Source organism: Rattus norvegicus, chromosome 9 (genome assembly GCF_036323735.1).
Source record: "Rattus norvegicus strain BN/NHsdMcwi chromosome 9, GRCr8, whole genome shotgun sequence".
NCBI lineage: Eukaryota > Metazoa > Chordata > Mammalia > Rodentia > Muridae > Rattus > Rattus norvegicus.
The window spans coordinates 22,863,206-22,875,406 of record NC_086027.1 but is presented as its reverse complement, the minus strand read 5'-3'; positions in this window follow the sequence as shown (position 1 = coordinate 22,875,406).

The following is a 12,201-nucleotide window of genomic DNA, read 5'->3' as shown; positions in this document are numbered from 1 at the left end:
ACTGTCCTGGAACTCTGTAGACCTGGCCGGCTACTCTGCCTCCTAAGTGCTGGGATTTAAGGCCTGTGCCACTAATGTAAGGTTTTATTAAGGTTGGACATGTAAACTAATATCAGAGCTGGAGAGATGGCTCAGCAGTGAAGAGCACTGACCGCTCTTCCAGAGGTCCTGAGTTCAATTCCCAGCAACCACATGGTGGCTCACAACCATCTGTAATGGGATTTGATTTCTTCGTCCAGTGTGCATGAAGACAGAACACTCATATACTTTAAAAAGATAGATGAAAAACAATTGATATATGTGCTCTTTAAAGGTCTTTGTTGTGTTGTTTTCTTTTCACAGTGAGACTGATAGATAAAGACCCAACAAACACTGACATTCACAGCCTTGGATTTTACGGAGATCTCTTTGGGAGTATATGTATGTATACAATGTGGAGTGTGCTTATGTGTTTTGTGTCATTTACTGTATGCCAAATCAACTAGTAAGTGCTTGTGTAAGCTGAAGTTGTTACACTGGCCCAGTAACAAGACTAAACCTTTAAGAGGAAAGGTTCCAACTACAGTGGCCTCTACAGGTTAGGGTTGGTTTCCTGTCCATTCTGCCAGGGAAACAATAATGGCAAGAGTCTAAAGAGTATTTAATTAATGTGACAACTTTGGTAGAACGCATAGAGGCGGTGACATCCTGGATCTGCCTTTGGGGATTAACACAGATTTAACACAAGCATCTAAATTTATACTTAGAAAAAAAACTTAGTTTAAAAAACATGACTTTTATAATCGTACAGTTCTGGTCAAGATCTGGTTTCCTAGATCTTGGCTTCTAGTTCTGGGACACAGCCCAACTGCCTGAGGCTATAAATTAAGTTTAAGAGACAATGGCTCCTGCTTCAGCTAAGAGGGTTCCCTGTCAAATAACTGTTCTCTTCTGAGATGCTGAACTTCATTTCATGCGTTAAGAAAATGACTTATGGGGTTAGAGAGGTGGCTCAGTGGTTAAGAGCACTGACTGCTCTTCCAGAGGCCCTGAGTTCAATTCCTACCAACCACACGGTGGCTCACAACCATCTGTAATGGGATCTGATGCCCTCTTCTGGTGTGTCTGAAGACAGCTACAGTGTACTTACATATAATAAATAAATCTTTAAAATAAATATTTAACAAAAGAAAATTACTTACCTCTGTGTTTTTAGGGGTGTGTGTGTGTGTGTGTGTCTGTCTGTCTGTCTGTCTGTCTGTCTGTGTAAATATAAGTATTTTAAGATGTTATAGCTGAGTGATGGTAGTGCACACCTTTGATCCCAGCACTGGGGAAGTAGAGGCAGTTGGATCTATGTGAGTTCAAGGCCGGTATGGTCTACAGAGCTAGTTCTAGGACAGCCAGAGCTACACAAAGAAACCCCGTCTCAGGAAAAACAAAAACAGACAAACAAAAAAGAAAATTTAAAGATATTTTCCCTATTACTATTTATTTTATTTTAGTTATGTTGAGACAGGGATATCCTGGAACTCTGTATGTAGACCAGGCTGTGTAGGCTCTGTCTCTGTCTTCCAAGTGCCAGGGTTAAAGGTATGAGACACCATGCCAGACTCCTTCTACTAAGAAGCAAAGAATCTGGCAGCGGTGGTTTAAACGTGCTTGGCTGTTGGCAAGTGGCACTGTTAGGAGGTGTGCTCTTGTTGGAGGAAGGGCATCACTGTGGGGGTTGGCTTTGAAGTTCCACCCAGTGCCATAGAGTTCCCTCCTAGCTGCCCCAGAGACAGACGTCTCCTGATTGCCTTCAGTACAAGATGTAGAACCCTCAGCTCCTCCTGCACCATGCGTGCCTGGATGCTGCCATGCTTCCCGCCGTGATGATACTGGACTGAATCTCTGAAACTGTAAGCCAGCCCCAATTAAATGTCCTTTATAAGAGTTGCCTTGGTCATGGTGTCTGTTCACAGCAATGAAAACTTTAACTAAGACACCGGGGCTAGACAGATGGTTCAGCTGTGCTGGAGAGGTCCTCAGTGGTTGAGAACATCAGAGGCTCCTTAAGAGGACAGACAAACAAACAGCAGCCTTGAGTGGCTCACAACCTTCTGTAACTCCAGTTCCAGAGGACCCGACACTGTCTTCTGACTTGAACAAGCACTGCATGCATAGACAGATGGGTCTGTACATACTTTTAGACCCGTACACATAAAATAAAAACAGATGAGGTCTCGAAAGAAAAAAATAAAGAAAAGGAGAGAAAAAAAAGAAAATAGGGGGCTGGAGAGATTGCTCAGTGGTTAGGAGCACCAACTGCTCTTCCAGAGGTCCTGAGTTCAATTCCCAGCAACTACATGGTGGCTTACAACCGTCTGTATGGAATCTGATGCCTTCTTCTGGTGTGTCTGAAGACAGCTACAGTGCACTCACATAAAATAAATAAATTTTAAAAAAGAAAAGAAAAAAAAGAAATTTAAAAAAAAAGAAAAGAAAATAGGTCTTTCAAGGGCCATATCTTAGGCACATGAGTATTAAGATACATCAAACTAATGGTGGTAAAAGGTCCTATAACGTGCTCAGATATTTAACAGACTTTTAACTCCATTTACTCTAGCTATAGACACTCAAAAAGATTTGGGATAAATCTTATCCAAATCAGAAGATTTCAATCTCTTTTTTTTTTTTTTTTTGTGGTTCTTTTTTTTTTTTTTTTTTTTTTTTTTCGGAGCTGGGGACCGAACCCAGGGCCTTGCGCTTCCTAGGTAAGCGCTCTACCGCTGAGCTAAATCCCCAGCCCGATTTCAATCTCTTAACAACAGCATTCATGTTAAGTGTGTAACACCTTCAATGCTGGTGCTTCCTTATTGAGTGGGTATTTAAGGACTCTAACAGTATAATTAACCAGGATTTAAAAAATTAATTAAGGGCCAGGAAGACAGCTTGGGTTAAGGGCACTGGCTGCTCTTCCAAAGAACCAAGGTGATTTCCCAGCATTTACATGGTGGCTTACAAGCATCTCTAACTTTACTTGAAGGAGATCTGACATGGTCTTCTGTTGTTGTAAAATATAAAAAATAAAAAAAGTATGGTTGTCCGTGGTGGCCCAGACCAGCCGCCCCACACTCCATTACACTTAAATCTACACATGAAAGAACACACAACACAATAACCTTTGACCCAATTGATAAGATGTAATTGCCCATCTAAACATACAAAGCCCTGTACACATCCATCCCTTAAAAACATTTGTAACAACCTGTAAAGGTACAGTGTGGAATCTTAACGTCACCCGCCATATTGTCCTGCCAGGGCTTCTCTCCCTCTCCCTCCCGTCTCTCCCTCCTTTCCATTCCAGTCTCCTCCTCTTCCTTCAAACTTTTCTCCTGCCCATCCTTCCTTCCCATCCAATGACAGGCCTCCTTCTATCTTGTACCTGCCTCACTTGTGACATCATCCCACAGTCTTCTGACAGCCAAGGGCACCAACCAGGCTTGCATATGGTACACGTGCACATAAATGCAAAATAATAAAATTTAAACAAACGATATTTGTATTTTGCTTATATAAAAAGTAGATGACACCAAAGAGGGTCGAAGCTTTTGGGAACTCCTATAAAAGTAGATTCTGAAAAATCGAAGCCTACAGGACACTACACTGCCTCCTAGGGTCTCATTTCCATTTCTTTAAAACCTTTTAAAATGTATATTCTGCCAGGCAGTGGTGACACAAGCTTTTAATCCCAGCACTCTGGAGGCAGAGACAAGTGATCTCTGTGGGTTTGAGGCCAGCTGGTCTACAGAGTGAGTTTCACACAGAGAAACGCTGTCTTCAAACAAACGTCACCTTGACTTACAATTTTCTTTCTTCTGTTACTAGGAAAGCCCCATCCAACTGTTACCACGTTGGAGCATGGAATTTGGAGTGACCTAGACCTGTGTTCAAGGCCTGTGTTCCATGGTCAATCATATTTGGCTTTAGAATAATCTCTTCCATTCCCTTTGAGGTCAAAATTGTGGGATTTTGTTGTTGTTGTTGGGTTTTTTTGTTTTGTTTTTTTTTTTTTTTTTTTTTTGGTTTTGGTTTTTTGTTTTTCCCATCAGAGAAAGGAAGGAGGGAGAGGCAGGGTTAAATGCACATGCTACTATTGAAGAGGACCCTGGTGTGGGTCCTAGTATCCACAAGGCAGCTTACAACTGGTTGTAATTCCAGTTCCAGAGGATCTGAAGCCCCTCTCTTGCCTGTACGGGCACTTCATGCACAGGTGCACAGATATGCACGCAGACAAAGCACAAGCACACGTAAAACTTTAATAAATAAACCTTAAAAAAAAAAAGAAAGTGCTCCTAGAATTTCATAAAGGAAAGAAAAAAGAAAAAAAAAGGCCAAGAACAAGATGAGCTAAAAATCGAGACAGCTTATAGAAAATGAACCCAAAGCCACAGCCAAATATGTCTGCTCCTCTAGGCTGCAAGGAGACACTGGGTTCCTTCAGAAGACTGGAATCATGCAAAAAGTTTGCCACATGCTTTGCTGTCTGCTTATGAAGGTCCGAGAAGACAGGCAGCAGCAGGGGGAAGCACTACATACTACCTTAGGTGGGGAATTAATGCTCACATAACCGCAGGTGTGGCTCTTCAGCCACGGATAGGTATAGTTGCACCCGGCTGTCACTCTCAGACCCACCATCTTTGTCAAGCCATCCAGCTTGTCCGAGCAGCTCTACTTTTGCTTTCTTTCCCCATTTCTTTGGAATACTGGCCAAAGCTTACTCACTTTGGGAATTCCTTGCTCTTTCCCTGGAGTTTCCTCCACCCACCCTCTTGCAATATCTTGTGGGCTTCTCTCTTCCTCTTGGTCCTCTTCATTCTCCAAGTGACCTCCAGATTCAGTTTGCCTGCCCTGAGGCTCTATTTTATACTTTTTATAAGATTGTCCCAGAATTTCCTTCTGATTTGATTCTTAAATCCTTTTATGATTGAGACTACACTTTTCCAAGAGGGGAACCCAAGATGAGATTCCCCAAAGTTTGTGATGATGTGGCAACCACAAAGGGACCCTAAAGAAGCTACTCAGAGGGCAAAAGGGGTGACAATTCCAGGACCTTAGAAGCCATTCAGGCAGGACCTTACACAGCGACTTTAGCCACTCACTATAATAGCTTTCTTAAAGGAGATCCTAGATTTCTCACTTGAATCTGGCCTTGGAAACCATAGGGGAAAAGACTAAGGAGAAGCCAGATAAGTTAGACATGGTCTGGTGCCCCTGAGTGCCGACTGAGGGACTCTGGTGTTCTTCGTTCTTGGTATTCAGACTACGGTTTGCAATGCTCAGATGTTTGTATAAACTCATGGCTGTTCCCAGCTGGATGAAATCTTTCAAAGGAAAAAGAGACAGGGGAAAAAAATATTTGCACTGGGATGGCTTAACATGGGTATAGTGTTGTCTCATTGTTTAGAGTGTCGAAAGATTGGAAACACCTGTTCATATTGAGCTTCTAAGTGGCTAAGCATGGTTGCCAGGTTAAGTTTTTCCTCTTTCTTGCCCTGGCTGAGGACCAGCGTTCAGTTCCCAGCACCCAACTCAAGAAGCCTACAACTTCCAATAACTCCAACTCCTCAAGATCAGCCACGCTCTTCTGGACTCCATCGGCACCTGCAATACACGTGGCGCGCGCACGCACACACACACACACACACACACACACACACACACACACACACACACAGTGTGGTACATACACATAAATGAAAGTATTTCAAAATATATAAGCAAATATAAAGAGTATTGTCTTATAGACAATTGCACTAGGCTCCGCCCAACAGCTACCTAGCAACAGCTTGCGTCATCACCGCGTCTAGGCGTGAGCCAGGTGCAACAGCGTATAAAAGGACCGCTTGCTAGCCCAGCCCCACTTCCTCCTCTTTTCTCTTCCAGTGTGATCCCGGCCGGCCTCTCTTTCTCTTTTTCTCCCCTTCTGTCCTCTGTCCCCTTCCTCCCTTTCTCTGCCTCCCTCCCCTTTTCCAGGTCCCTGCTCCCCTTCCTTCCTACAATAAACCTCCTTTTATACTAGGCCTGTCGCATGCCATCATTTCTCAGAAGACACCTCAGGAGCAGAATAAGTAGAGATTCTGAGATCGAGTCGCAGCTGCTGAGTCCCCGCAGTACCGGGTGGCGGAAGGGAAAGGAAACGTCAGACAGGATCGTGAGAGAACTCTCTACCGCCGTCTAGAGGACTACGCGGGTATCATTTGCCTCTGCTGGGAAAGCTTCAGTCTTAGGATTCTGTTACAGTTGGTCCAACACTTAGGAAGTATTAAAATATTAAGTGGTCATCTGAGGAGATGGCTCGGGAGATAAAGGCGTTTGCTGCTAAGCCTCCTGACCTGAGTTCAATCCCTGGAATCCACGTACAGAACTGACTCCGGAAAATTGTCCTCTCTTGTTCTCTACACACACACACACACACACACACACACACACACACACACACTCACACACACACTACATAATGGTTTAGAGCTAAGATGGCAATTTTTTATAAGATGGCAGCCAAACAATTTTAGATTGCATTTCTTCCTTGTGTGTTTTTTATGTGTGGACCCAGTACTTTAATGCTTTGGTAGATATCGGAGGGCAACTTTTGGGCTTCAGTTCTCTCCTTCCACCATGAAGGGTTCTGGGGATCAAACTCAAATTGTCAAGGCTTGACAGCAACTGCCTTCCCCTGCTGCTGAGCCCATCTTGCTGGCTCATAAAATAATGAACTTTATGCCTTACATAGTTTACCATGTTGAAAAAGAAATAAAATTTCAGTTTAATGAGCTCATTCTCTTTGCTTCTTTAACCCTTGGTTTCCAGACTGGCTGATTGCTTCTAAGTACTACCTAGTATTGTGTTTTTTTTTTCCAGAACATTCCAGACCCCATTTTCTCAGAGACCCAAAGACTGAACAGCGGTGATACTTTGAGGGAGGCAAAAGAAACAGAGTAGAGTTGTGCTTCTGACATCAAAGGCTTTGCAGTCTGAGAGAAGGTGTGGGGGAGGGGCGGCGTCTGTGGAAAATGGCAGTTGGTCATCAAGAGATGAGATCTAGATCTCCGGGGACCCAAACGAAATCAGCTCACATGTGTGTAAACTGACATTTCTGTGTCCTAGACCAAGGGAGAAGAGCAGACATGCAGGCAAACAGCCAGTGGGGACACATCCTTGGGAAGCCACAGGGAGGACAAGCTCCCAGGGCAGTGAGGAGGGGCCCTTTGAAATCCACTGGGACACAGTCAGAGGAGCCAGGGGAATGGTGTGTCTTGTTTTCTGCATTTTAACACAAACCGTATACAGCTATAGCAGATGCAGTGCTGGTAAATACTGGTGGATGTCAAGGGTCAAGTACTCTGTTTGCTTGTTTGTTTATTTGAGACAGGGTTTCTCTGTGTCACCCTGGCTGTCCTGAAACTCACTCTGTAGACCAGGCTGGCCTTGAACTCGGAGATCCACCTGTCTCTATATTCTAAATTTATAAGTACAGACCTCATCCTGTTTGTGATGTTGGGTCCAAGGGGTTAATAGTTTAATATTTTTCATATAGAATTAACATATTTACAATTGAATGTTTTTTCTTTTTAAAAAGATCTCATTTTAAAAATTATGTATATATGTCTGTGTGGGTTTTTTCCTCTTTTTAAAAATTATTTTTTGGGGCTGGAGAGATGGCTCAGCGGTTAAGAGCACTGACTACTCTTCCAGAGGTCCTGAGTTCAAATCCCAGCAACCACATGGTGGCTCACAACCATCTGTAATGGGATCCGATGCCCTCTTCTGGTGTGTCTGAAGGCAGCTACAGTGTACTCATATACAATAAAATAAAATCTTAAAAAAATAAATTTATAAAAAAAATAATAAAAATTATTTACTTTATATACATCCATGTTTTGCCTGCTTGTATGTCTGTGTAAAGGTGTCTTGTTCCCTGGGGTCTCAGGCAGCTACGAATCAAACCCAGTCCTCTGAAAGAGCAACCAGTGCTCCCAACCACTGAGCCATCTCTCCAGCCCTTGGGTATTTTCATTTTCTCCCTTTTCCTTTATATTTTTGAGACAAGGTCACTCTATGTATCTCTGTCCTAGATCTCACTGTGTAAGTTAGGCTGGCCTTGAACTCACAGAGATCTGCCTGCCTCTGCCTTCCAAGTGCTGGGATAAGATTATATGTAGTTTTATACAGGTCTCTGGGACTGTAGTTATGGGTGGTTGTGTGAACTGCCCCGGATGGCGGTGGGGACCAAGCTCAGATCCTCTGCAAGAGCCGTGCATTCCTGACTGATGAGCTGTCTCTCAGCCGCAGTTTGTCTCCCTCTTTTTTTTTTTTCTTTTTTTTCGGAGCTGGGGACCGAACCCAGGGCCTTGCGCTTGCTAGGCAAGCGCTCTACCACTGAGCTAAATCCCCAACCCTTGTCTCCCTCTTTGTAAGATATTTTTCTAATTCTCTCTCTCTCCCTCCCTCCCCTATCCCCCTCTCTCTGGTGTGTGTGTGTTTGTGTGTGTGTGTGTGTGTGTGTGTGTGTGTGTGTGTGCAAGAACTCACAGAGCCCAGAAGAGGGTATTGGAGCTGGAGTTACACGTGGCCGTGACCCTCCCAAAGTGGATGCTGGGAACTGAACTCAGGTCCTCTGCAAGAGCAATATGACTCTTAGCTACCGTCTCACCTCTCCAGCCATCCCCTCTCTTTTCCACTGTTACAGATACACAGGTAATATTTACGTGAGGAAATAGTTCTGCACCTTTTTCTTTAAAACAAGGTCTCCTGGGCTGAAGAGATGGCTCAGTGGTTAAGAGCACTGACTGCTCTCCCAGAGGTCCTGAGTTCAAATCCCAGCAACCACATGGTGGCTCACAACCATCTGAAATGGGATCTGATGCTCTCTTCTGGTGTGTCTGAAGACAGCGACAGTGTACTCATATAAGTAAATTTAAAAACAAAACAACAACAACAACAACAAAACAGCCCAGGCTGGCCTCCAACTTACCATGTAGCCTAGGCTGGCCCTGACCCTGCTACCTCTACCTTTCTAGTACTGGGATGGCAGGTGTGCAGCATAACACCAGGCTCAAGATCTTTTCATTGCTTCGCCTGTTAACACTTTAAAGACAGGCACTGTGATCCTAAGTGAAAGGACACCCTATGAGAAGCGAAGCTCTGAGAGTACCTGGTGCTCACCCTGAGAACACCAGGAATGCACCCCGACAGCACCAGGGTCTCACCCCAGAGCACTGGTGTTGACCTCGAGAGCACGGGGGCTCACCCCAGGCACCTGTGACTCTGTCCCTATGGCCTGTGTTACTTTTTCGTTACTGCTGTGGCAAAATAAAGAATAACTTTTGGAAGTTATTCTTCTGGAGGGCAAATGGGTCATAATGGCAAGAGCAAGGTGAGTGAGATAGCCAATCACAGTGTTCACAGTCAGGTAGCACGAGAGAGTCCTGATTTGGGGGTGCTCTGCTTCCCTCTCTATCCTGACTTACAGCTAGCAGTTTCTCACCCACTCAGCATCTTCTGGGGTTCTAAGATAGATGGCATCTTTGATTTTTGTTTTTCTTTTTTTTTTTTTTTTTTGGTTCTTTTTTTCAGAGCTGGGGATCGAACCCAGGGCCTTGAGCTTCTTAGGCAAGCGCTCTACCACCGAGCTAAATCCCCAACCCCTGATTTTTGTTTTTCAAGAAAGGGTTTCTCTCTGTAGCCCTGGCTGTCTTGGAATTCGTTCTGTAGACTAGGCTGGCTTAGAACTCAGAGGTCTGCCTGCTTGGATGAAAGGCATGTACCACCAAGCCCTGCTTTGGTTGAGACCCTTTGAAAGTTCAAAGAACCTGTTTTAGAACCTCACTGGTCTGCCTGCTGGGATGTCCTGCCATCCCCAGGGAGAGGTGCTCTCAGGGAGAAAACGCTGTAGAGAATGGGCGGCGGCTGCCTGCCTCACTCAGCGACAAGACAGACAGGCACAGTGCTTTCAGAGGCTCCCTCGAGAGTGTGATTTATCACATCGGAAAGGACACAGAGAAAAAGACAAGGGGCTGGTGGGACAGGAACCCATTCTTCAAGAGACAGTCGGGTGTGGCCAAGATGGAGAGGCTGGCTTAATTGATCTTTGAGGTGACAGAGGAGCAGGGGTAGGGCTGGAGAACTAGGAAGGGATCTAAAAGGATGTCTGCACAATCAATCCCAGTAGGAAGTACGTGGTTCTGCTGTGGAAGGAAACTGTATATATAAAAAGGACGACATAACAGCTCCATGGTGTGGTTAAGGGGAAGATTTTTACTGTAGGGAAGAGAGAGAGAGAGAGAGAGAGAGAGAGAGAGAGAGAGAGAGAGAGAGAGAGAGGTGTCAGAGATTGGAGTTTAGAGCTGGGAAAGTAGTAAATTGAACATGGCCAGTAGAGGTGGGAGGAGGGAGACCACGAGAGCATGTGCAAAAAAGAGCAAAAGAGTGGAGGTCAAAAAGTTCTTGAGCGGGGCTGGGGATTTAGCTCAGTGGTAGAGCGCTTACCTAGGAAGCGCAAGGCCCTGGGTTCAATCCCCAGCTCCGAAAAAAAGAACCAAAAAAAAAAAAGAAAGAAAAAGAAAAAGGGGGCTGGAGAGATGGCTCAGCGGTTAAGAGCACCCGACTGCTCTTCCAGAGGTCATGAGTTCAATTCCCAGCAACCACATGGTGGCTCACAACCATCTGTAAAGAGATCCGATGCCCTCTTCTGGTGTGTCTGAAGACAGCTACAGTGTACTTATATAAATAAATGAATAAATCTTTAAAAAAAAAAAGTTCTTGAGCAATGGTGGCTTTTGTCTGCCAGAATTTGGAGAAATAGACTTTTCTTTGGATCTGACAGAAATGGCCCGTTCCTAGGAAGCTGTACACAGAGGACAAATGAGAGGAAGACAAGAACACACACAGAGAGAGAACCAAAATAGAAGGGTTATAAGGAGATTGGGGGGTGGGCTGGAGAGTGGTTAAGAGCACTGACTGCTGTTCGAGGTCCTGAGTTCAAATCCTAGCAACCACATGGTGGCTCACAACTATCTACCTGTAATGGGATCCAATGCCCTCTTCTGGTGTGTCTGAAGAGAGCGACAGTGGACTTCTATATAATAAACCTTTGGTTAAAAAAAAAAAAAAAACAAATCGGGAAGGGAAACGCATGAGTTGGAGGAATTTTGGGTGGAGGGAGAGGCAAAGAGTACTGACAAGAGTCAGGATGCCAAAATGGACTCTGAAATGTGTGACAGGCACTGGTGATACTCAGGGAACTCAGGGAGCTCGGAGACCAGCATGCACTGGTATACTAATAAACTCCACAGGGTGCTATTTGTCCCCTCTGCCAGAGATAAGGAAAAAGGCTCCTCTTGGCAGAGGGAATCTGGCTCTACGAGTTCCTGAGCAATGGTGGCTTTTGTCTAACTGCCAGAAGTTGAAGAAATAGAGTTTCCTTTGGATCTGACAGAAGCCTCGGGTCCTTAGGAAGCTGTACAGAGAGGCAGGAAGTATTCTGATTGCTCTGCGGTATGAAGGTTTAATCTAAGGGAAGCTGTTTAATCTAAGAGAAGCCTTATCTAGAGACTGAGGTCATGGGAGAAAAGTTCCGTGCTGGCATCGTTACCGACTCTATAAGAGGAGGGAGAGAGAAGAGAGGACCAGGAAGATGGCCAACGTTCAAGCCTGATGATCTGAGTTTGAACCCAGGGGCTCACTTTAAAAAGCCAGAGAAGGTGGTGCGCATCTGCAGTTCCAGTACTCCTGAGGTGTGATGGGAGACAGAGAAACACCACCTGAACACAGTCCGGCCAGTCCCGAGGTAGCTTGTGCAGCAGCAGGAAGAGAGACCTTCAATTTCCCTGGACCTCCTCATTGCGTAGCCTATTGACTGGCTCTTTGTTTTGTTTTGTTTTCCAAGACAGGGTTTCTCTGTGTAGCCCTGGCCTTCTAGGAACTTCCTTTTTAGACCAGGCTGGCCTGAACTCAGAGAGCTCCACCAGCCTCTGCCTCTCAAATCCGGGGATTAGAGGTGTGGTTCACTCCCCCGCACACCCCCCCAACGCACACAACGTGTCCTTTGATCTTTGAGACCCCCCCCCCCCGCAGTGCCATCTTCGGGGGAGGGGGCAATTTGAGGGAAGAAAGGACAAAGGCGTCTCAAGGCCTTGTGGCCTCTGGCCTTGTCAGACCCTGCTCAGGTTTCGCCGG